The sequence below is a fragment of the Mya arenaria genome, chromosome 8 (assembly GCF_026914265.1).
Source record: "Mya arenaria isolate MELC-2E11 chromosome 8, ASM2691426v1".
Classification (NCBI taxonomy): domain Eukaryota; kingdom Metazoa; phylum Mollusca; class Bivalvia; order Myida; family Myidae; genus Mya; species Mya arenaria.
Genome location: NC_069129.1, coordinates 72,775,279 through 72,802,708, shown reverse-complemented (window position 1 = coordinate 72,802,708; position 27,430 = coordinate 72,775,279).

Below are 27,430 nucleotides of genomic sequence, written 5' to 3'. Positions count from 1 at the left end.
CGGAATTAAGCTTTACCCAAAACAAGCAAAGATTTTTTTTGTAATATCGTAGACACTTTTTCGCTTCGTTGTTAAAGAGGATTTTGTTATTTTCTTACGAACATGATTTATATTGCGCATTGCACATTAGACAAACAGTCCGTATCTAGGTAAAATGCATAAATATTATAATGCTGTTTAAATAGGTTTCCAAATAAAAAAAAGATTATTTCCATATTTCATAGCATTCATTTGAACAAGGCGAACGTAGAGTTTCATTATTTTATCAGACATTTCCAAATGTTGAGCCTAGGCATTTCTACCTTTATATTTATATAGCGCATCAGTTGAATCATTGTTATTATAGTTGTTCATAGAGAAAACGTGTTTGCAGGTTTGTAATAGGCTGTTTATTTTATTTTGCTTTTACTGTACGTTGCCTGGAACAGTAACGAACTTGTTGGAATGCCCGTGGGACTCGATATATTTCTGTATTTGTTAATATGCGATTCCCAGGAAAACAAAGCTTTTACTTATGAATTAATGTAGTTCAGACCTATTTTAAAATACACTGCGATTTGCTTTTAATCCTTTTTCCCGGGATCATAACTCCGTTAATACTGTCAGGTTTCATTAAACAAATGATTAATATACTCAACAAAATTTAAAAACCACTCTTTGTCTTTAGACATCAGCGAAAATTAAAACTTAATCTGAGCTCCGTCATTATCAATCGATCTTAACTGTTTTGCCGCCTGTAGAACTGAACAAATTAAGCAGACCATACGATATTACAACACTTTCATTTCCTTTTCTCGGGTTAAATTAACTTCTGTAAACATTATGGAAATCGAAAACTTAAATAGGAAGCGCCATATTCCTGACGATGTGAGGCTGTTAAGAGTTGTTTTAAAACAGCGATGAAATTACAAACCTGACACAATATGTTAATAAACTATTTGCACTTATTTTAATAATTCAAAATGTGGCTGTTTCAGTATCACGTAAATTATTGAAAGAGAGTTCTTGTTATATAGCCGATTTATCTTATAATCGTGAAATCACTCCCGGAGAAATGCTTCAAAATATATCTGTTCTTCACATCTGAGCAGACGTTTTAATTACGCTTGGGAAAGATGTCACCAGTTTGACGTCATCATATATATATAAATAACGTTAACTCGTGAAACATAGTTTTGATCAAAGTAGGATTTCATTCGACAGCTGTTTGTTGTAACATGAACTCTTAGAATTTGTTAGCATACCTTTTATAGAATTTTGTCATTTGGGATGGATACCAAAGAGACCCGAATTGCGCCTTGATATGCAATTTAATTTTGCATTTTAAATTATTTTTAATCGGATTCAACCGAATTTCGAGCGTTCAACTCCACACCTGAAATAAAAGCAAACCAACTTAAACAAGTCTGATGTATAATTATTTAGTCAGCACTTATTGAGAACAACCAATGTGATCTTTCTTTATAAGTAATAGGTGTCTCTACCAATAAACAAAGGGCATAACCAATAAGACAACAGCAGAGCACGCAGATTTTGTCAATGTCCTAACTAAAATTAAACTTTGCTTTAAACCTTTATGATGTTAAATAAAAATACCGCTTTTAAATACGCTGAATTGATATTTTAAAATTTTCCCCTTTTACCATTTAAATACAATACAGAGCATGGTGGCTGATTTATGCCATTTCGTTTTCATGGGTTTTCTGGGCAAAATGGCAAACATCCGCAACACGTACACTCGAATACCTACCTTGCACAAACACGCCAAATAAATAGCAAGAAGTCGTAAAATCGAGGACGAAAACACGAACTGTTTATGTAGTGAATTTTTGCGTTTGCGGGTTTACTCATATCGCGTTTCGCCCTCGAAACCTTTTCGGGGAATGCAGGTTTAACGCAGGTGCTCAAAACATCAAGGTGACTTGCAGTATTTCCGCTCCAAAACATTAAGCATTTTCAAATAACTGGAATGCTTTTGAAATTCCTTGGATAAAATTGTTTTAAACAGGTAATCGCAATCATCCTGATCAGTTCTCCAATCTCGTCCCAAATCGGCTTCGCCTCGGGTAACAGTATTTCCCTCATGTTGACAATATGTACTGTCGCACTGGAAGCCATGCAATATTTATATAATGTGCACTGGTCTTCTGATCCCCTTTGTTAAGACAATATGTCAAGGAATAGATTCATGAACTGTTTGTCATTTAACATCTTGTAATTAATGGTATTGCTATTTCAAGCTCCGAATCATAAGAAGGTGTTTTAAATATTTACTTATTGATTGATGGTCTAATAATCGCCAGCACTAATTCTACCTCAACCGGATCATTCCATTTGGTAAAAGGATGTTTTTTTGTCATGGCATGAGATAAAATGAAGAAAAAGAGCTTGGTTCATATAAATGTGGGTATTGTCATTTGTATCAATTCATATACAATTATTCAGCTCGTTTCACTTTAATGCTTGTGGTTTTCTTTGCAGAGATAATACTAACTCCTACAATAATACAGTGATACCCACCATGACAAGCACAGTAGTCAACATACAATTTTGAGTGATAAACCTTTGACTTACTTAATAAACTATTTATGGAAAATATGAATTACTCATAAAAGTTGTAATCGTGTTTTTAATAGCTTATATTGCACAAATATTAAATGACTGTTGGGCCCTTAAAGATTTACAATGATCAACTATCATCTCATAAGGGGAAAATCGTATTAAACAGGATACCTTTCATGAGAACCATTGTTTTCGATATCTAGTCATCCTTTTCGATAAATTATTAGAATTGTTTAAATTGTAGTACTGCTTACATGCTGCTTGAGTTAGAATGCATATTTTATTCTATTATCTGCAGTTCAATTTTCAAATTCTTTACAAGAGTGACCTCAACTTAAAGTCCATACGTTCTTACAAAACACGTATACTGCTAACGCAAATCACAATGTCACCTCTCTTTTATATGATTTGATTAACCCATTCTTTATCGCTTATCACATTTAATGCAAAACGTGCATGTCTCTTATGCTTTCTGAGTAGGACGCCTAGATTATAGGAACCGCGGTACCCCTGACAGTTATCAATTCTACTCATATTAATTCCGCGACTTTATTGGCATGTACAAGGGTCTGCATGTAATTGATGATTACATGTCGGTTTCATCCAATATCATTTTACAGACGACGGACTGGAAAAATGATAAATTTAGCTTTATCTTAAAGATGTCAACCGGAGTAAATAACTTTCTTACTAACAACACTCGTCTTGCGGAGCGTTTTAGTTTATTTATAAGACTTCAGTTTTGATATTGGTTGTTAAGACTTAGTGAAAATGATGTCCCTGGTTCAATCGGTAAGTCTATAGTTAAGTCTGACGTAGAAAGCAATATACAGAGGAAAACGATCTGGACAAAAGAGAAACGCTACTGTGAGAGACAAAAACAAGTCACATATAAAGGAGAATAGCTATTCCAAACATACGGTACCGATTTTTCATGAAAATATAAGCGAAAACCTGTGTTGTTTTACTTAATTAATGATAAGTTATTCGAACCAATGTTTTTTTCAATATGAAGTTTATTGACACGTCCTGTTTACTGTAGTTAGCCGTTAATTTGAAAAGTGAGCATACAATCTCATCCATTTCAGAATTGTATGGATTTTTTTAGATGAAAATTTAATTTGCACGAAGACTTCGCAAGAGAAAAAAGATGTATTCAACAAAAAAGTGGTGGATCACATAAAGTTAATTTTAAGTTATTCGAGCACATGCACTATAAAAGCATTTACAAACGATTTCAATAAAACAAATAATAGAAAAACAATCTTGAAAGACCAATCGAATTTGTTGAAGCGTTCATTACTTGGAAGGAAGTTAATAAAATTACCTGTTCATTTGTCTATGGCTCAATCGAGTAGCAATTCACTTTTACAATTTAACTCAAACTGAATGCTGAATATATGTGTTTTATTTTTATTTTGTTATTATTAGGTGACATATGTCTGTCTGTTTCTATCAGTTTCACCTTAGCCAACGAATATTTGTATGTGATGCAGTTTTATAGCTATAAGAAAAAAGTAATCAGGCTTATTACAAAAAATTATACAACGTTCAACTTTGACAAATATGTCCAATTAAGTCATTTTAACATTGTTTGCAGATTAACTTAACATTTTAAAATGAATTGCACTTTGTCAATACCATCGAAATTATTGCTTTTTGATTGATACCTTAACAGATCGCTATCATACGCTGTAAATGGTCTTTTCCACTATTCCAGTAAGCATTTGTCGCTATAAAAATGTCAAAAGACAAAGAGTGGTTTTTAAATTTTGATGAGTATATTAATCATTTGTTTAATGAAACCAGACAGTATTAATAGAGTTATGTTCCCGGGAAAAAATGATTAAATGCAAATCGCAGTGTATTTTAAAATAGGTCTGAATTACATTAATTCATAAGTAAAAGATAGCTTCGTTTTCCTGGGAATCGCATATTAACCAATGTCACGTAACAGAGTTACGTATAGAATGTGACGTAATACGTTATATTTAAGATATAATTAAGATTTAATTAAATGGATATGTGTCTACAAACCTTATGTTTAGTAATGTAGGGCATATTTGATTGTCATTTGAATATGAAAGTGCTTGACAGCCGATCTGGTACAAATGTACAAAATGGTCATGTTAATTACAAAAACGTGTATTCCTTGGGTTGTAAAGCTGTCATATTCAGACCACAAATTAGTATAAGAGAGATGATTTGGATGTAAAGAGACAGAGGGGTTAGGCAAGGCAAGGAGAGCGGCCTTGGGTCCTTAATGGACGGCAGTTAGGATGCGGGATTACCTTAAATGTCATGCTGTATTTAGAACTTATTATTATACTTAGAAAGAACGTGGAACAATAAAGAACTGACGTCAATTCGAACGGTTGTTGTTTAATAACTCAAAGACTTCCAACAGTTTAAGTGAACACTTAGAGAGTCTCTGTGGCTGTTACGTCACACCAATACAGAAATATATTGAGTCCCACGGGCATTCCAACAAGTTCGCTACTGTTCCAGACAACAGTAAAAGCATAATAAAATAAACAGCCTATTGCAAACCTGCAATTTACAAACAGTGTTCTCAATGAACAAACTATAACTACAACTCATGCGCTATGTAAATATAAGGGTAGAAATGCCTAGGATCAAGATTTGGAAATGTCTGATAAAATAATGAAACTCTACGTTCGCCTTGTTCAAATGAATGCTATGAAATATGGAAGAATCTATTTTAATTTAGAAACCGATTTAAACAGCATTATCAGCATTATCATATTTATGAATTTTACCTAGATACGGACTGTTTGCCTAATGTGCAATGCGCAATATAAATCATGTTCGTAAGAAAATAACAAAAACCTCTTTAACAACGAAACGAAAACAGTGGCTTTGATATTTCAAAAAAATCTTTGCTAGTTTTGGGTAAAGCTTAATTCCGATAACTTTTAAAAAATCGAATATGTCATGTTTCATAACATTTATGTCTGTTTAATCAGTATTTTAAAAGCTTTGGATTCTCAAATTACCAAATTATGTGACATCAGCAGTTTTATTCGCATACTATGCGCAGAGAGAGAGAGAGAGAGAGAGAGAGAGAGAGATTGCATACAATGACTGAAGTACATATGATATATATATATATATATATATATATATATATATATATATATATATATATATATATATATATATATATATATATATATATATATATATATATACATATGATACGATCATCTTGAAATTTGGTGACAACGTCTGTGGAAATAAAATTCAGACTAAGTTCCATCGTCATGACAACCTTAACAGCTATGTCTTTGTGTGAAGATAAGGTTGATTAATTGATAGTTCAAATTTGTGATTCAAAACTTTTATGTTAATTTCGACCGTCAAATAAGCTGCAGCACTGCCACCACCATTGTTATCTTTTATTATTAAACCTCCGTTTGCTCATTCCTTATTTGACTATGATAGAAATACATTTTCGACCTAAACATTTAAAATAGTTTGTCGATGAAGGGCGCTCCAAACAGAAGGCACTTTTAACTCAGCGGAATTCCGAATTGGATGTGATTATATAAACTTATTTGCTTGTTAATATCAATTCGCCTTAGTTAATTATAATTACAAGCTAAGCAGCTCCCTTAAGAAAAACGTTGACACGAGCCCATTAGTGCCAAAAACAAATATATTGCACACAATCATCACTCAAACGATTTTATTATATCCGTGTTTGTAAACCCGGCCTTTCGCTCACATTACATTGTATGAAAAGCGCGCAGGTCTCTTATGATTAAGATAGTAGAATGCTAAGGTGATTAGGAGCAAGGGACTCCTTACAGTTATAATTTGTTCTCAAATTTCTTTGCTGGTTTTATTGACAAGTACAAGCGTCTATATGAAACGAATGATTTGTAAGTGTCGGTCTCAAACAATCTGAAATAAGCCGGTTAAGTTAAAGGATACCATGAAAAGCTTTACAATACGAGTTAATAACTCCCCTTGATGAGACTAAACTTTGACTTAGCTCTTTAGTAAGATTAAATTATTGATCCTTTAGACCGGAACTGAATCAAATCGTCGACATGGGACTTATGATCAGAGTTATGCGGAAGAGTGGTAAGTAAGGTAATCGAGCATGCAATTAAATTATTCTCTACTTTGTTGAATTAATCAATAAATGTTCTTTGGACAATAATGGAAACACAGACAAATTATGTATTTGCAATATTCTGGAGGGGTTACGAGTGTATGCCAGCGTTTCATTATTGCACTTACAGTTCTGTACACCAGTACTCTGTTCCTCTTCTGTTATGTCAACATAGGCATGGTGCACCATCCCCAGCTCTTACAATCCCTTTTCACATAAGAGAGTCCCACTCCATGAAGTTACATGCACAACACAGACCAGACAGGGTTTGAACGCTATGTGGGATCTGAGCCGTTTACGATAAAGGTAATGTATCAAGCTCTCATGCGCACAAAGCTTTGGTAGATACTAGTAATGTTTTTATTGGTCCCGATTTGCATTCTGCGTCTTCATCATTATTCAAGTTTTCTAATCATTATCTTATTGTAAGTTAAACGTTCGCTTTTCACCTTTAGTAAATGTAAAAGAGGATTTTTTTACCATTCTTTCGCTTTAAATTTTGGTTTTTATGTATGCAAGAATGTTATAGTGTTTCGTACATAGTATTGTTTCGAAGCGATTATCGTAGATTAACACACAAACAAACATTTATTTTATGTAAAGAGGAAAAGCATCCTTGTGTAAATAAGAAACGTTTTGTTTGCCCTTATTTATTAGAACAGTTTGACTATTTTTTCATTCAGCCAAACTACTTACCGAAACTTGATTTAACAAGGCCGAATATTGTTCAGTATTATTCATTTAACAAATATAGTGGTTTAAGTTAAAAGTCTCTGATCTTTTTAAAATGAGAAAACAAAAAATATGTTGACGTGTGCTAAAAATAGGAGAAAAAATTGCATGCTTTATCGGTGTTTTGAAATACATTCTTTGTGTATGTTGCCTTGATTTCAAACTACATTGATAGCCATTAAAAGTGCAGATTAGCAATCATTTAGTACGGGATCATTAAGAATTTATACTTTCGTGGGCGTTTAAAGGTCCGTTTACTGCCACTAATTCGATACACACTCTCTGTGTCAGATTATACGTTTTCAATGTGTCAGCCAATGAGACAAAGTGATACGCTCAATCCGCCTATTTCTAATCCTCTAACTTTTGCATATATCATTTTAATATTATAAATAAATAGTATTAAGACAAAACCAACCGTTTATTCTTTTCTAGGCAATGAAAAAAAGGTTGTAAAAATCATTTGAATGACAATGTCCCTGACCATCAGCAAAATTAAACAGAAATAAAAATCCGCCCGGCGACTAACAATAAAAACTTTTGAAATAAACGATCCTTTCGAAACGAGATTTATATCCAGTGTTTGAACGAAATTACCCATAGACTGTGATGTAAAGTGCAACATTTATTATATGCTATCTTCAAATAGACGTTGTAGCAATAGGTTGTCGTTGATAAGGTTCTAGGTTTAAACGGGTCGCAATTAACATTTTTGCTAAATTTAAGCGAAACTGTGACCGTAGTGAAACGCTTATTTATTATTTCATGGAATTGAATACGAAGTGAAATCCATTAAATCGACATTCATGTTTTTGGCTGTAGCTAATTATGCATGTGATTTGGATTAAGAAAGAAAAGTTGGAAAGTCAAAACTTTAGGAATTTTTTTTTTCGAAAAAGGCATTTTTTAGCCGGCTTGCGTTCCTGCCATTTGAAAAGAGAAATGACCACAGGTTATATGTGACATATTTTTGATATATCTGTTAGCCTGAATGACCACATGGGAAATTGAGTACTACAATACTACTATACGTCGTCACTATGTGTGTATCGAAGGGGAAAGCTATTTTCAATAGTTGAAAGAAACAATTACCCGAGGTTTTGTCTTCTTGTTATCTTGTGTCAATAAAAATAATTTGTTTATATGATAGTGCCACCATTGAAACTGAGAACAATTTTAGTACATGAGAACAGTATTTTCTACATGAAGTTCTCTTATTCAGACAACAATTACTTCAGCTTGTTAATAAGGCCGCGCAACTCAACTCAACTGAAATATATATTTAGCACGTATCTACATATGGACGCATGAAAAATGGTCGTACAAGAAACCATTAATTTACGGTGGTGGTTTAATGGCGACTGTTTCAGTGTAAAATTTTAACAACATTTAAGAAACATTGTATTGGGAATGTGGTTATTAGATATGATATAGGGTTAAATATGACAAAACACATATAATAAACTGTTCGAAACAGGTTTGCTGATATAGGTCTACAAGAATGTTTTTACTAGTGTACTGCTACTAGTTTGGTTAAGCCAAACATTTTGGAATAACAGGAGGTTTTTTATGCAGGCCACTATAGCCGTAAGTGGTCTAGTGAAAGGGCATTATTCAAATTAATTAAAATCTTCATGGAATAATTTTATATCATTATATCTAATAAATAAAGTAATGATAGTGCAAAGCATCAAAAACACCGTTAATGTTTTTGAAACATGACTCAAAGGAAACAGGTGCAGTTCAGTTGCAAACCAAATTCGAAACCTGGATACGTGCAATATTAAGGTATTAAACAAAATCGTATTTTCAGCTCACGTTCACCTACCATGACTTTTGACCAACTGATGTCAAAAGAGTTAGGATGCTCGTCATGTTTGAGAGACCCCTATTATGTTCGCGGTCACCAGGCCTAGGCGTTTTTCAGACAGGGAAGGGCGTATTTTCAGCTCACGGTCACAACGACCTTGAACTTTGACCCACTGACCTATGAAGCAATAGAGTGTATCTGCTGGCAATTACTAAACTAAGTTTTAAGTAAATGATTTTCAGCTTTCGGGCAACACTAACTTTACCTTAATTCACTATTCTCAAAATTAGTATAGTTCATATGCTGGTCATGATCAATCAAACTACTAAGTTTGGAACCCTGAGCCAAAGCGTTATTTAGATATTGAATGTATTTTCAACTGAAGGTGACCACGACCGTGACTTTTGACACATTGACTTAAACATCAATACAGTTCATATCATGGTCATGACACATTTAACAAGGTAAAAGGTGTACATGGAAGTAAAGAATGTGGTACATCCAAATTTAAACAGCAGATTCAATAACGTACTTGTTACATTGTAAAATTTTCTCTGCAAACATTTAAAATGGTTCTATTCTTTAATTCGTTTGCTCTAGTATAAAATTGACTTGGTAAATATTTCATCCCTGGAAATAAAACAATACACATATTTCAAGGTCATGCATTTCGTCACCAACATCGATGACGAAGGGTACACTTTTACTGCATAAGGTACATAATTTTGTCCCCATGTACCAGGGAATTTATAATTACGGAAATATATAAGATGTACCTAGAAAGGTTAAAATCCGAGGGCTTAAGTTTTCTTTATATATCGATCAGAAACCGATTTTCAGCTGAAAGTAATCCTTAGGTCACCTCGACAGTGATCTTTGACCAAAACCAAAAGGCATTTAAGCTGGTCATGACCAACCTGCCGACAAAGATTAAGAACCCTGGGCCAAAGCGTTTTTCAGATATTGATTGGAAACCATGGGAACGGACGGATGGGCGGACAGACGATCAGATAATTATATATTTCCCTTTTGAGCGTAAAAACCCTGCTGTTGCTTTAATATTATTTATAAACTTAAGGTTTAATGGTTTTAAGTACGAGTTAAGTGTGACACAAGCTTTGGATTAATCAGCGCAATTCTATACTCTTCCAGAATATAAAGGGTATGGAAATGATAATGAGCTGATATTTATATGGCATCTTTAGTCATTTCGTAACAACTTCTTAAGGACTGGCTCATGTTTTTGTAAAATGCATCTTTTGTATGAAGAAATAAAGTGTGGCAAATCTTAAAAAGTATAAACATTAACATACCAACGATGGAACACTTCAGCAAAAGTTGATATTTGCTAAAATACAGTTTTTGAAGAGCACATGTTTCATTAGCGTTTATAACGCTAATAGTCACTTTATTACGGCTTTGTTGTTGTGTGATTTTTGATTGACATAACCACGTGATTTTATCAATGTTTTCTATTTAAAAAGGTCAAAATATCCATAATTATTAAGTCCTAGTGGCCTAGAGGTGAAGGCGTCGGTTTTCTATTGTTTCCTTGACTTGATTGGCGTGGGTTCGCAACGCAAAAAAAAACATTAACAACTTCTTATTTACTATAGTTTTTTTAGTTTTTTTTATTTTGATACAAAAGGGCAAATACTGATTAACAAGGCGTATTCATATGCATTACCGAGAAACTTATTTTGGTCCTCAAACATCAGCGAGTACCTTAAAGTCAAATCCCCCAAATGTGCACGGTCCAACTAAATAAAACACACAGCTTTTTTATCATAAAATGATGTGCTTTACATACAAGTACTGACCACAAATACCGTATAAACTTACGTCAAAGGCACAGTATCATTAGTATTGTTACCTTATTGAAATGAATGTTTTTCAAAATGACTTCTCTGTTTGATAAAAAGATGCAATACCAAACATGCCATAAAATCGAAAAAAGTTAGCACGCATCGTAACTTCGAAAATTAAATATCACGTGACTTCATAAAATACCATATTGCTCTATATACAATTATTTGTATTTATATCTTAACGAAGAAGTATGTCGATTAAATATTTTATAAAGAAAATATACATGCTTGCACTGTTTGTTTCATAAAACATTTCAATTAAAAGTGAACTGTTACTTATTTGAAGAAAGGGAGGTTATAGGACAATGATACGCCCATGCTTATTATACAACTGGATTTCTTAACAGTCCATACATTATATAAATCATACTGTTAAATGTAATTAACTGTAACTGAATTTTCAAGTTTTCATATCTATCGAAATACAGAACATTTTGAATGAGCAAAACATCTTTTTTGTTTGAACGGTTTTTATTATATTAAATACTATTTAAATGTGTGAATTTTTTTTGTATAAACGCTATTAAACATTATATAAATATTGCATGGCTTCCAGTGTGACAGTACATATTGTCAACATGAGGGAAATACTGTTACCCGAGGCGAAGCAAAGGGTAACAGTATTTACCCGAATGTTGACAATATGTACTGTCACACTGGAAGCCATGCAATATTTATTTTATTATACCGAACACAATTACATTTATATACATATATAAGATTTTTACCATTACACAACTTCCAGTTTAGTCAATTTATTCTGCAATTATTGTTTGTTTACATAAGCTGTCATTTTGTTGCAAATGTCATTTAGTAATCATGCAATCATCGGTTGTAACCAGATTTACAACACATTTTAATAAGCGCTTACCACCTCAGACTTGGGTAACCAAAAAAATGCCTATTTTTAGACGCACGTGCTATGTGACAGTATCAATGTCAACCGGTCAAAACGGTACTGTCAGTGTGACAGTACGAAATTACCTATGATGGGTACATGAGAAATTAACATGGGCAGGTCACGTGAGGTATAATAATTTGTTTTGTCTCTAGATGTGGGTTTCATTCTTAAATCAGCAAGTTTAAAACCATTGAGCGTTAATGTTATTCCCAAAAAGGTTGATTGATGGTATTGTATGGATGAAATTATAAAAGTTATTACGATGTTTAACATATAGATCTATAATCTAATAATTGTTAAATGTCTATTGAAATGGTTGCTTTTAAACGTGTTTTGAATAGTAATATGAATCCACTTTAACTTCTTAGAATACGAATAGTCTGCGTCTACTGATGATCACTGCATACTTCATTAGATCATTTAATATCCTGTAATATAAATTTATAAAAAGTGTCATATTTCATTTACAAAATGATTAATGCCTTTCGTCTACTGTTATACAGGATATTAAATGATTCTATGCAAGATTAATTATTTCTTAATATTATCAAGACGTTTCTTAAATGGATATGCTTTGTCGCACAATCCTCCAATGAACAGCCAATTATAGCAAACATAATGCCCCAATACACTTAAAATATTCATATGCTTTGGTACAAATAACCGGTTCTTGATTGAGCAAAACAACATTTTGTTTCCATAGTTTTACAATAATAACTTGTACGCAACACCAATAGCATTTCCCCCAAGGAGCATGCTTTTAATCGTTCACATTTGCATTTCACTTGTTGCGCTTGTTTTCGTCGGCTAATTGCTTTCCGTGTTACTCATTTAGCAATGGACGAACGCGCAGATTTAATCAGAGATATATACATTATATACACTGTTATATGTCATGTGTCCCTGACTGAACCAGGGGTGGTATTCAATATAGTTCTTATCCTTATCCTTAGACATGCCTCAGTGATTCCATTCAGTTGATTGGTCAACTTATTTTACAGTCTAATCAAAAAGCTTAGATTTCACTCTTAAATTTAAGATTGATCTAAGTTGTTTATTGAATATGGCCCCAGGTCTGTGTAAATGTCGTAGTTGCGTGGCTTATTACATCGGTGATATATCATACCGTGATCAAACAATTCTTCTTCTTAAATAGAGAGGGTACGTGAAACAAATGCAAGCATGCAATCGTTTTGATTTAATGCCAGGCTTAATTACCTTACTTACTTTTCTTCCGCTTTGCTCTGATCATAAGTCCCATGCCGACAATTTGGTTCACTTCCGCTTTAAATGATCACTACTTAAATCCTAAAAATGAGCAAAAACGCCCCGTGATCGTTAAATGTTATTCTGTCCAGTTCCATGTTCCAGTTGACACATTTGAAGGGTATCCTATAACTTCTCTGTTTGGTCTTGTTTTAGACCGACACTTTATCGTCCGTTACAGACCCATGTACTTGTCAATGTGAGAACAATTTATATACGTTAGGAGTCTCGCCGTTCCAATATCCTAAGCATCCTACACTGGAATTCATCAGAGACCTGCACACTTTGCATACAATGTAATGTTAGCAAAAGACCGCGTCAACAAGCACGGATAAAAGTGGAAACAGCGTTTGAAAAACGTATGTATCCAATAGATGTGTTTTTGGGACAACTTATGGGCTTTTATCAACTTTTATCTTGTAGAGTTCGCTTAGCTGGTGAGCTCTAAATGCTATAATTAACGAGGCGTTGTGAAATTAGTAAGCAAATGTGGTTATGTAATCGCATCCAAACTTCAATTCAGCTGAATTGAATGCGTCGTCTGTGGGTAACGCCAATCATCGACAACACAAATATTATACCAATTATAATGTAAAGGTAAAAAAAGTACACACATATATTTATTATAGTCAAAAAGTAAAAAGCAAACTGTATTGTAATAATAGAAGGGCATAGGTCTGGTGTCAGTATGTCAATTTATTTGACCTTTCAAAAACATCGACATTGTTACCATAAATACTTTTGCAAATATCATTATGATTGGATGCTGAATAACTAAGTATTTGTCTCTCAAAGCAACTAACCAACTATATCTTCATACAACAGAGGCATACCTGTTTTGGTTGTCTTGACGATCGAATTTGGCTGCAACACAATGCCCACAGACATTGTCACCAGGTTTTACGATGATTGGTGCGTGTGTCTTTGTGTGTTAATTTTTAATGCAAAATTTGAATAATGCTGGTTTTACTATGGCTGTTTTCAAAGACCTTATGCCCATAAAATAAACAATGTTTTAAATTTGGTAATTTATGCTATAATGATAGTCTACACATGATATTAAGCATACTAGTTTATATAACATAGGTCAACAATCGACAATCCTACAAACGAAACTAAGCTAGAAATCATGCACTTTAATAAGATCAATAAGTTCCACCATGTTTGTTAAAATAAATTAAATGGTTGTCTAGATAAGAAATAAACTGACTATATTGTAATGAAAAAGAGACACAGCTCTGATATGTCATAGGCAATGACCTGCACTGTCACCAAGTTACATTATAGTTAATTGATCTATAATCAGTAATATTATATGAGCATAACTCTGGAGTTACTGCAACGATTTATTCCTTAGTCCACATGACCAGAAGGTAAATATTATTAGGTTTGTGAAAATTTAAGGTTTTTGGGAACATAATCACAGTATATCAAACTATATTTTGAACAGTTGATATTTACGAAAATTTATCGCGACAGGATGATCAGGTCAGTCAGTCACGTGATTGTTAATTTGGGTAATGTTTTTCCAGGACTAAGATTCATACTTTCTAGCGTTGATTATTTTTCAATACTTTTTTGTCTTAACAAATACGCGCATCATTCTGTAACCAATATCAATAATTTGTTTGTCTTTATTGTTAACATTTAGTACTTAAAAAATACAGCAACATACAATATTACAATACACTACAGAAGTAACATACCTACTTTGTCTGATCAAACTATTGCTTCGCGTGTTGACAGTCGCATTTGCATTTTAAATTATCAGTTAACCATTAAATGGGCGAATAAAAACTGTTTATGTCAACTGTTACACATCATTTGGTAATTTGAGAAGCAAACGCTCTTTAAATACTGTTTAAAAAGGCATTGATTTTAAGAAATATGACATATTCGATTTAAAAGAAAATATATTGGAAGTCAGTTTTATCCATTTAATATAAATGAAATGGTTGTTATATCGTATTTTCTTTATTATGTTCAATTCTTTAAGAAGTTTAAGTGAGTATAATTAACCAATTACTCACGAACCTGATCTAAACTGCGCTTTGCAAATAAGACAACCAGTCCGTAACTAGGTAATACGCCTAAAACTATAATGATAATACTGCTTTTATAGGTTTCGAAATAAAAACAAAATGTTTTTGTTATATTTCATAGCATTCTTTTGAAACGTAAGTTTTTATTCCTTTCAAGGTGCACTTCTACTCCCAAATACGATTCGCCACACTTAATACAATTGATTTAATATTCCAGAAAGGCTGAATAAATGTTGAAAATAATGTTTTTTATGAAGAATTCCGAATTTCATTTGAAAGAAATGTACAGAAAACACGGTATTTCTACCTTATAAGACGATAGTAGATCACCGTAAATATTTTAGCATTCATCAATCATTTAATAATTTTGCGTTTTCAGCTTTAAAATACACGGTGCCAATCTGTTATCTGTTATCAGTAATTAATATTTTCCATAAATGCATTATTTAGTAAGTAGTTAAAGATTTATCGCTCAAAATTTATGTTTGTTATACATGTGTATGTAGTGATTTTCAATAAGAGTGTCAGAGTAACAGACATTTTCAAAAGCATTGCCACACTTATATGTACATAGAGTTTGTGCATGAGTGAAATCAGTGTAATTATACTTGTCCGTAGAAACAGTGCATTTATTAATTGCAGGTTTGTATTCGGCTGTTAATTGTGTCTTGCTTTTACTGTTGTCTGGAACAGCAGCGAAAGTGTTTGAATGCCCACGGGACTCGTTATACTTATCTTTATTGCTTATCTGCGGTTCCAAGCAACACAAAACATGTTTGTTTTTAATTCTAGCCATTCGAAAGCTATACACCGTTCGTTTGAAACTATAACAGTAATATATTAAAATATCACACTTGTTGAACACATATTTTCCATACGGGGAAATGAATTTTTATTTCGTTCCAAAATGGCGTCTTTATTTTGATTACGATAAAAAAAGAAAACAGTTATCAATTTAAACAAATTGTTGGCGTGATGTATACGTGACAGGATAAGTAGGTGACCCGATATGGGATTTAGGGGGCGCAGGAAACCATATTCGTTTTCGAGCTTTGCTCTGAATCGACATGGTTTCTTTTGCCCCGTATTTCCCATATTAAGTCATCTAAATACCCGTCGCTTATAATAAAAATGGCTAAAGTCTTGACAGAATGGCTTAATTTTAAAGTTCTAATTAATGAAAGTTGTTAAGTGTGCAGTTATGGCCATACATACTAATTGAAGCCCCCTATAGACTCGTTTTTCAATAAATTTACCGTTCCAATGCCGTTATTCTTGTAATGCCGTGATTTATCGGTTAAGCTATTTTACTGCGTGTGTGTTATATTTGTGTTGTTGTTTTTTCGTTTCTGTCTCCAGTGCATTGTCCTTGGGGCTGTTGCCTCGTGTCTCTATACATGGTGTAGTTTTGAAATTGTGACTACTTGGCTTGCACTGTGGCTTCAATGTCGTATAACATGTTCAATTGTATAAAATCATTGACAAATGTAGGAACAAGTGTGCGGATGTGTGCACATGGTTTGGGTGATGCCCGCAGTTGAATTGGGAGTGTTTTCATTTATCGTTCCAGGGCGATATCCCAATATTTGTCAATAGTGGCTGCATGCTGCATTAATTTTAATTGTGTTTCATGTGTCTTCCTCATGATGTCATCGGTTATGGCCATTTAATTGCATGCATATGTGGTTGAAAGTTTGGACAAATGCACACACAGCTAGTTTTTACCCCCATTGGACTTGTGTTCCAGTGAACTCGTGTTTCACTATACGTTCCAAGTCAGTGCGGTTTGTTGCAGTATTTGTTTATGTTGTGTTTGAGCTCGATTTCTCTTCAGATCACAACCTGAAGCCAATCAACAGGGTCTATACTTAATGTTTAACCACTAAGTGTATCCTTGTAACTTTCATTTTAATGATTGTAATGGAAGTTTATTGTTCAACTTTTACTCAGATAAAAGAAAAAAGTTATTATTTTATTTATCATGAGTTAATGAAGTTCTGTCATATTTTAGGTGGATTGCTTATTGCATTAAATCAATAATTTCCCGGTAACATAAATTGGCAGAGTGCAAGTCATTTTAAAAGTAAGTCTGAAGTCATTTCTGCACCAAAGGGAGATGATCGTTGGCTTGCATCATACTTATTGAAACATAATGACGTATTCCACTTAATCTTCCGGTCTTTTTGAATTTGTTGAAGTGTATTACTTCTCGAGTGAGATAAATAAAAGACATTATATTATTTGTTTGGCCCCAAGATACAAATTTACCATAACCCCAGCCAACCCAATAAAATCATTTGATTTTAATAGGTCTCTAAAGAAACGTTTTATTCATTACTTTGTTTAATTCAAATTGTTTACAAATACTGTAAAGTGGTTTTGCTCAAAACACTTAAATCAACCAATAATTTCATCAACCATTTCAGTGTCTTTATGTGCTCCTTAATATATGTTGTTGAGTACATCATTTGCCATATGTGAAGTCTTCACGCTAATCTAATTTACTTCTTCATAAAATCCATACGTTTACTAAATAGGTGTAATTCTTTGATCAATTCTGCAAACTGCAGAAACATGACGCTTTGATAAACTGAACATGTTCAGGACAAATACGTCATAAATAACTGTTATTGGTTAAGGAAAACAACACTCTTTATTGCAAATTTTACCATGAACACCGGTTTATCGCTCACAACAACAGTTCTCTTTGTTCAGTGCGTTTGTGTCTGTAGTTTGTTTTCCTTGTGTATTAAAGTCATCTTATATTCTATTGATAGGATGCGTGGAAAACAATTCATTCATGCTATCGTTTATGCCATGCTCTATTAATTTTCCTCCGTTAAGCACTACTAATTTGTCCTATGTTTAAAATCTTTAAAGCTTTGAGCGAATACACTAAGAAAGCCTTAACAATTAATGCAAAACTTGAAGTCTTATAATAAATGAACTAAAACGCCTTGCAATACGATTTTTGCTGATGTGAAAGTAATTGATCACAATTGACACCTTTTTAGATTAAGCTTAATCTATCATATCTCCAGTCAGTCTTCTGTGACATGCTATTGGTTGAAACCGCACGTGATCATCCATTACATACAGACCATTGTACATGTCAATAGTGTTGCGAAATTAATGTGAGAACGATTAATAATGTTATGAACCCCACGGTTCCAATATCCACCGTCAGCATACAATGTGATATTTGCAAAATAACGGGTCAACCAAAACGGATAAAGATTGTTGACATTATTTGAATGAATTCAGTAGGAGAGTACGTATTGACTGTATGTTGAAGTCACTTTTGAAGCAAATTCTTCGGGAATTGAACTGCAGATAACGTTATTAACTAAGGGATATTAATTCTAAAAATGTTATATAATTTAATCAAAGCTTGAATTCCGCAGAATTGGATGCGTCCCCTGCAGGGAACTCTAATTCTATACAATTAAATACCCCAAAACGAAATATGCCAACTATACTTTTTGATGACAAAGGCTGATAAGGGCAATTTATTCTACAATCGAACCTGATCTTGACATTGTAACCAAATGCATTGTGTCATTATGATCGGACGATACGACATGAGGTTATTGTCTACCATAAAAATAATCCTACTTAATGTAATATAAAAGGGGCATAAATCAGATTATTTATGAGGCGATACATCTGACTATCGAAATAAAGATGACTTGAAAGTAAGCTATTGCCCTCAAAAGATATAAACCTCCTATATTAAATATTCTGTTTTTGTTGGTGATTCGTCTGCAAAATAAACTCGATCTCGACATTTTCACCACATGTAACTGCAAACATTGCCACGAGGTACCATCATGGTTTGGTAATTCCTATTAGTTTGAAAATTAGGTACTGATTTATCCCACTATATAACTTTACAAAGTCATCATTGAAACAGACACATCCGTGCTACATCATGATTGAATCCTAAAAAAATAAAGTTATGTCTGCACATTGTGAAGCAGTTTTGCCGCTGCTACCAATGCAAACTTAATATATGTACCTATATGCAAGACTCAACTTTTTAAATTGTGTTTTGCAGATGTATAAAGGATATCACTGCGAACGTAATGAAGGAATTTACTTTGATGGAGGGGGCTACTTTACGCTGGTACACTTAAGAATGTTTGGGAAATAAGGGATTGGTGTTGTACTTTTTTACTACATGGCTTGTCCCGGTAGATTTCACTGTATTATGGAATAAAAATTCATTTTGTCACTTGCATATACAAACATTCATGCATGCCTAATTTCCGAGTGTTTTATCAGTTAGATTGCTCACATTATTTATTTTTTAATAATTTTGTTTATAGCAAACAAGCACACTTGACGTTAATATTATGCCCGATTTGAATGAAACCTGTTTGCAATAGTACAGGTACATGAGCCGGAAAAAATACACTGTACATTGTAATCTAGCATACACGCATTTATGGACCTGAATATGTGTAACAGTCAAACCCCGTTGACACGAACTCGCTTGACTCGTTTGCCTCGTTGGCTCGAACTGGATGTAAAGGACCAATTGTTTAATTCTAAATGTAAGCACCTCCGCTTGGCTCGAATTTCCCGAGGTTTGAAGTATATTCGCCGATCACTGGGAGTTTGAGCAAACGTGGTTCGACTGTCATTTTTCCTGATTTGTTTGCTGTACCTTCTTCAATTTTAAAATTGTCTGTTCATTATTTAATTGTTAGTAATACTTTTGCTTTACAACCTTAAGTAAATGTAAAACCTATGTACTTTGTCATGTTTTCGCTTTTAATGTTTGCAATTAGAAACGTTTTGTTGGCCCTAAATTCTTGAACAACTTTCCAAATTTTGAATTAACATTGCCGAATAAAGTTTAGCGTGATTATCTAAACAATAGTGGTTTGATTGACAACAAATTTTAAAGTCTAAGAACTCTTTAATATGAGAAAACAGAAGAGTGTTAATGCTTGCTATAAATGTTGCCAGAGAAACCTTTGCATGTGTATTAATGTAGAGGTCCTAAATTAATATAAAAATAGATTTACCATAAACATATCTTACTACTATAGACAAATTCACTGTAATTGTTATCCGCGTTTTGCCATAATTTCTGTGTGTATGTGACCCTCGTTTTACATAACAATCTACGCCAATCGTATATGTGCTGCTATTTCTATCTATACGCCTTCTGTGTTTTTTTTCCAAAAGACAAATATTCGAGTTTTACTAAAATATTGAAAAAATAAAGTATATCACAACACCGTTTTTTATCATATATATATAGCATTGCAATATTTATGATAAAAACGTATACATTTTGAAGACACATATAACCGTATATATTTTCGAAGTAATGAAGAGTAGTTTGTCAAAATCTTCTGAATAACAACGTCTCCTACCATTGGAAAAATGAGAAAGGAATAAAAAAAAATGGCCGGCGACTTTAAAAGCGTTTTGAAAGAGGGATCCTTTGAAAACTATATCCAATGCTTAATAATTTAAATGCAATTGCTAATTGAAAATGTAGATAGGTCTTGGTATATGCTATATTAAAAACATATTAAAACAACTGGTTCTAGGTACGTCATCAACAGTCAAGCACAACATTAATAACCCCAGTAAACTAATAAATCGTTGAGAAATGATGCGCGAATGACAATTCTTTAAAAGAAAGAAGTTTGGAAGAAATTAGAATACATAGAAAAATAGATTATTTATGCCACTTTTTCTTGTGTTTATTTCATTTGTAATAAGTATGTCCGAAGGCCCGAAATTGCGCGATGCCGCTCATATGTGCCATTATTTTGTTACTTGTTAGTCTCAAAAAGCTCATGGGAAATTGAGTAATACAATACTGAAATAGGTCGTCACTATGTGTGTCTCTCAGAGAGAAGCTATTTTTATAATGAAAATAATAATAACCCGGGGTCGTTCTTCTTGTAGGTCAATATAAGTAAATAAGTATTAAATTCCGGATAAATGGAAGGCATACTAGAGCGTTAGCGTTATGAAAGTGCTGCTTTTGAAACTTTGAACTAGTTGAGTACATAGGAATAAACTGTGAACTAGTTGAGTACATAGGGATATATATATCTTTATAATAACACTAGCTGGTTTAGTGTAAAAGACAAAATTCAAATCAAGAAAATATCATTTTATTTGCTTATTCTATTCCGGCTGATAAAATGGAACTCTCTGATAAACCCATTCGAACACTTTCCTGTATGGGTCTGACTCTGTTTTTACTATAACTGTTTTGTACAATACTGTAATGGATGATCAAGTCATGCTTGATATGCGAAAGTGTGGACAACTAGATGGTCAAAACAGAGTTTGCTCAGAAAAGAGTAAAGACCCATCTTTAAATTCTTATATTCATCTAGTTCTACCCTATTCTTGTCACACTGTGGATTTCATCTGATCATTAATCATCCACTAATGTAAAATTATATATATTGTAAAATTTCATTACAAAAATGATTAATTACTGTTAAGTCTTCTTGCAAATTCAATTTTTCATACGTTTCCTCAATCGATAAATTTTATTCTTCAGAACGGCAAACTAAATTAAATATGACGCGTCATTAAAATAAATAGGTTTCGGTAATCACTGTTTTTTCATGAAGTAAAAAATATTTTTATACCTGCTATTTTAAACATAAACACTAGTACGCAACATCACGTGACAGTTAACGTTACCTTGAAAAACCGTTCTCCATTGCTGACTTATTAACTAAAACCTTTGAAACTCAAGGAGTTCATGACACTAGTAAGCAACATCACGTGGCAGTTAACGTTACCTTGAAATACCGTTCTCCATTGCTGACTTATTAACTAAAACCTTTTAAACTCAAGGAGTTCATGACACTAGTACGCAATATCACGTGACAGATAACGTTACCTTGAAATACCATTCTTCATTTCTGACTTATTAACTAAAACCTTTGAAACTCAAGGAGTTCATGACACTAGTGCGCAACATCACGCGGATGTTAACGTTACTTTGAAATAACGTTCTCCATTGCTCACTTATTAACTAAAACCTTTGAAACTCAAGGAGTTCATAACACTAGTACGCAACATCACGCGGCAGTTAACGTTACCTTGAAATACCGTTCTCCATTGCTGACTTATGAACTAAAACCTTTGAAACTCAAAGCGTTCATGACACTAGTACGCAACATCACGTGACAGTTAACGTTACCTTGAAATACCGTTCTCCATTGCTGACTTGTTAACTAAAACCTTTGAAACTCAAGGAGTTCATGACACTAGTACTCAACATCACGTGACAGTTAACGTTACCTTGAAATACCGTTCTCCATTGCTGACTTATTAACTAAAACCTTTGAAACTCAAGGAGTTCATGACACTAGTACGCAACATCACGTGGCTGTTTACGTTACCTTGAAAAACCGTTCTCCATTGCTGACTTATTAACTAAAACCTTTGAAACTCAAGGAGTTCATGACACTAGTACGCAACATCACGTGGCAGTTAACGTTACCTTGAAATACCGTTCTCCATTGCTGACTTATTAACTAAAACCTTTGAAACTCAAGGAGTTCATGACAATAGTACGCAACATCACGTGACAGTTTACGTTACCTTGAAATACAGTTCTCCATTGCTGACTTATTAACTAAAACCTTTGAAACTCAAGGAGTTCATGACACTAGAACGCAACATCACGTGACAGTTAACGTTACCTTGAAATACAGTTCTCCATTGCAGACTTATTAAATAAAACCTTTGAAACTCAAGGAGTTCATGGCACTATTACGCAACATCACGTGACAGTTAACGTTACCTTGAAATACCGTTCTCCATTGCTGACTTATTAACTAAAACCTTTGAAACTCAAGGAGTTCATGACACTAGTACGCAACATCACGTGGCAGTTAACGTTACCTTGAAATACCGTTCTCCATTGCTGACTTATTAACTAAAACCTTTGAAACTCAAGGAGTTCATGACACTAGTACGCAACATCACGTGGCAGTTAACGTTACCTTGAAATACCGTTCACCATTGCTGACTTATTAACTAAAACCTTTGAAACTCAGGGATTCATGACACTAGTACGCAACATCACGTGGCAGTTAACGTTACCTTGAAATACCGTTCTCCATTGCTGACTTATTAACTAAAACCTTTGAACCTCAAGGAGTTCATGACACTAGTACGCAACATCACGTGACAGTTAACGTTACCTTGAAATACCGTTCTTCGTTGCTGACTTCTTAACTAAAACCTTTGAAACTCAAGGAGTTCATGACACTTGTACGCAACATCACGTGACAGTTAACGTTACCTTGAAATACCGTTCTCCATTGCTGACTTATTAACTAAAACCTTTTAAACTCAAGGAGTTAATGACACTAGTACGCAATATCACGTGACAGATAACGTTACCTTGAAATACCATTCTTCATTTCTGACTTATTAACTAAAACCTTTGAAACTCAAGGAGTTCATGACACTAGTACGCAACATCACGTGGCAGTTAACGTTACCTTGAAATACCGTTCTCCATTGCTGACTTATTAACTAAAACCTTTGAAACTCAAGGAGTTCATGACAATAGTACGCAACATCACGTGACAGTTTACGTTACCTTGAAATACAGTTCTAGTACGCAACATCACGTGACAGTTAACGTTACCTTGTAATACCGTTCTCCATTGCTGACTTATTAACTAAAACCTTTGAAACTCAAGGAGTTCATGACACTAGTACGCAACATCACTTGGCTGTTTACGTTACCTTGAAAAACCGTTCTCCATTGCTGACTTATTAACTAAAACCTTTGAAACTCAAGGAGTTCATGACACTAGTACGCAACATCACGTGGCAGTTAACGTTACCTTGAAATACCGTTCTCCATTGCTGACTTATTAACTAAAACCTTTTAAACTCAAGGAGTTCATGACACTAGTACGCAATATCACGTGACAGATAACGTTACCTTGAAATACCATTCTTCATTTCTGACTTATTAACTAAAACCTTTGAAACTCAAGGAGTTCATGACACTAGTGCGCAACATCACGCGGCAGTTAACGTTACTTTGAAATAACGTTCTCCATTGCTCACTTATTAACTAAAACCTTTGAAACTCAAGGAGTTCATAACACTAGTACGCAACATCACGCGGCAGTTAACGTTACCTTGAAATACCGTTCTCCATTGCTGACTTATTAACTAAAACCTTTGAAACTCAAAGCGTACATGACACTAGTACGCAACATCACGTGACAGTTAACGTTACCTTGAAATACCGTTCTCCATTGCTGACTTATTAACTAAAACCTTTGAAACTCAAAGCGTTCATGACACTAGTACGCAACATCACGTGACAGTTAACGTTACCTTGAAATACCGTTCTCCATTGCTGACTTATTAACTAAAACCTTTGAAACTCAAGGAGTTCATGACACTAGTACGCAGCATCACGTGGCTGTTTACGTTACCTTGAAAAACCGTTCTCCATTGCTGACTTATTAACTAAAACCTTTGAAACTCAAGGAGTTCATGACACTAGTAAGCAACATCACGTGGCAGTTAACGTTACCTTGAAATACCGTTCTCCATTGCTGACTTATTAACTAAAACCTTTTAAACTCAAGGAGTTCATGACACTAGTACGCAATATCACGTGACAGATAACGTTACCTTGAAATACCATTCTTCATTTCTGACTTATTAACTAAAACCTTTGAAACTCAAGGAGTTCATGACACTAGTGCGCAACATCACGCGGCAGTTAACGTTACTTTGAAATAACGTTCTCCATTGCTCACTTATTAACTAAAACCTTTGAAACTCAAGGAGTTCATAACACTAGTACGCAACATCACGCGGCAGTTAACGTTACCTTGAAATACCGTTCTCCATTGCTGACTTATGAACTAAAACCTTTGAAACTCAAAGCGTTCATGACACTAGTACGCAACATCACGTGACAGTTAACGTTACCTTGAAATACCGTTCTCCATTGCTGACTTATTAACTAAAACCTTTAAAACTCAAGGAGTTCATGACACTAGTACGCAAGATCACGTGACAGTTAACGTTACCTTGAAATACCGTTCTCCATTGCTCACTTATTAACTAAAACCTTTGAAACTCAAGGAGTTCATGACACTAGTACGCAACATCTCGCGGCAGTTAACGTTACCTTGAAATACCGTTCTCCATTGCTGACTTATTAACTAAAACCTTTGAAACTCAAGGAGTTCATGACACTAGTACGCAACATCACGTGGCAGTTAACGTTACCTTGAAATACCGTTCTCCATTGCTGACTTATTAACTAAAACCTTTGAAACTCAAGGCGTTCATGACACTAGTACGCAACATCACGTGACAGTTAACGTTACCTTGAAATACCGTTCTCCATTGCTGACTTATTAACTAAAACCTTTGAAACTCAAGGAGTTCATGACACTAGTGCGCAACATCACGCGGCAGTTAACGTTACTTTGAAATACCGTTCTCCATTGCTGACTTATCAAATAAAACCTTTGAAACTCAAGGAGTTCATGACACTAGTACGCAACATCACGTGGCAGTTAACGTTACCTTGAAATACCGTTCTCCATTGCTGACTTATTAACTAAAACCTTTTAAACTAAAGGAGTTCATGACACTAGTACTCAACATCACGTGACAGTTAACGTTACCTTGAAATACCGTTCTCCATTGCTGACTTATTACCTAAAACCTTTGAAACTCAAGGAGTTCATGACACTAGTACGCAACATCACGTGGCTGTTAACGTTACCTTGAAATACCGTTCTCCATTGCTGACTTATTAACTAAAACCTTTGAAACCCAGGAGTTTATGACACTAGTACGCAATATCAAGTGACAGTTTACGTTACCTTGAAATACCGTTCTCCATTGCTGACTTATTAACTAAAACCTTTGAAACTCAAGGAGTTCATGTCACTAGTACTCAACATCACGTGACAGTTAACGTTACCTTGAAATACCGTTCTCCATTGCTGACTTATTAACTAAAACCTTTGAAATTTAGGGAGTTCATGACACTAGTACGCAACATCACGTGACTGTTAATGTTACCTTCAAATATCGTTCTCTATTGCTGACTTATTAACTAAAACCTTTGAAACTCAGGGCGTTCATGACACTAGTACGCAACACCACGTGACAGTTAACGTTACCTTGAAATACCGTTCTCCATTGCTGACTTATTAACTAAAACCTTTGAATCTCAAGGTGTTCATGACACTAGTACTCAACACCACGCGGCTGTTAACGTTATCTTTTAATAACGTTCTCCATTGCTGACTTATTAACTAAAACCTTTGAAACTCAGGGAGTTCATGACACTAGTACGCAACATCACGTGATAGTTAACGTTACCTTGAAATACCGTTCTCCATTGCTAACTTATTGACTAAAACCTTTGAAACTCAGGCGTTCATGACACTAGTACGCAACATCACGTGACAGTTAACGTTACCTTGAAATACCATTCTCCATTGCTGACTTATTAACTAAATCTTTGAAACTCAAGGAGTTCATGACACTAGTACGCAACATCACGTGGCAGTTAACGTTACCTTGAAATACCGTTCTCCATTGCTGACTTATTAACTGAAATCTTTGAAACTCAAGGATTTATGACACAAGTACGCAACATCACGTGGCAGTTAACGTTACCTTGAAATACCGTTCTCCATTGCTCACTTATTAACTAAAACCTTTGAAACTCAAGGAGTTCATGGCACTAGAACGTAACATCACGTGACAGTTAACGTTACCTTGAAATACAGTTCTCCATTGCTGACTTATTAACTAAAACCTTTGAAACTCAAGGAGTTCATGACACTAGTACGCAACATCACGTGACAGTTAACGTTACCTTGAAATACCGTTCTCCATTGCTGACTTATTAACTAAAACCTTTGAAACTCAAGGAGTTCATGACACTAGTACGCAACATCACGTGGCAGTTAACGTTACCTTGAAATACCGTTCTCCATTGCTGACTTATTAACTTAAACCTTTGAAACTCAAGGCGTTCATGACACTAGTACGCAACATCACATGACAGTTAACGTTACCTTGAAATACCGTTCTCCATTGCTG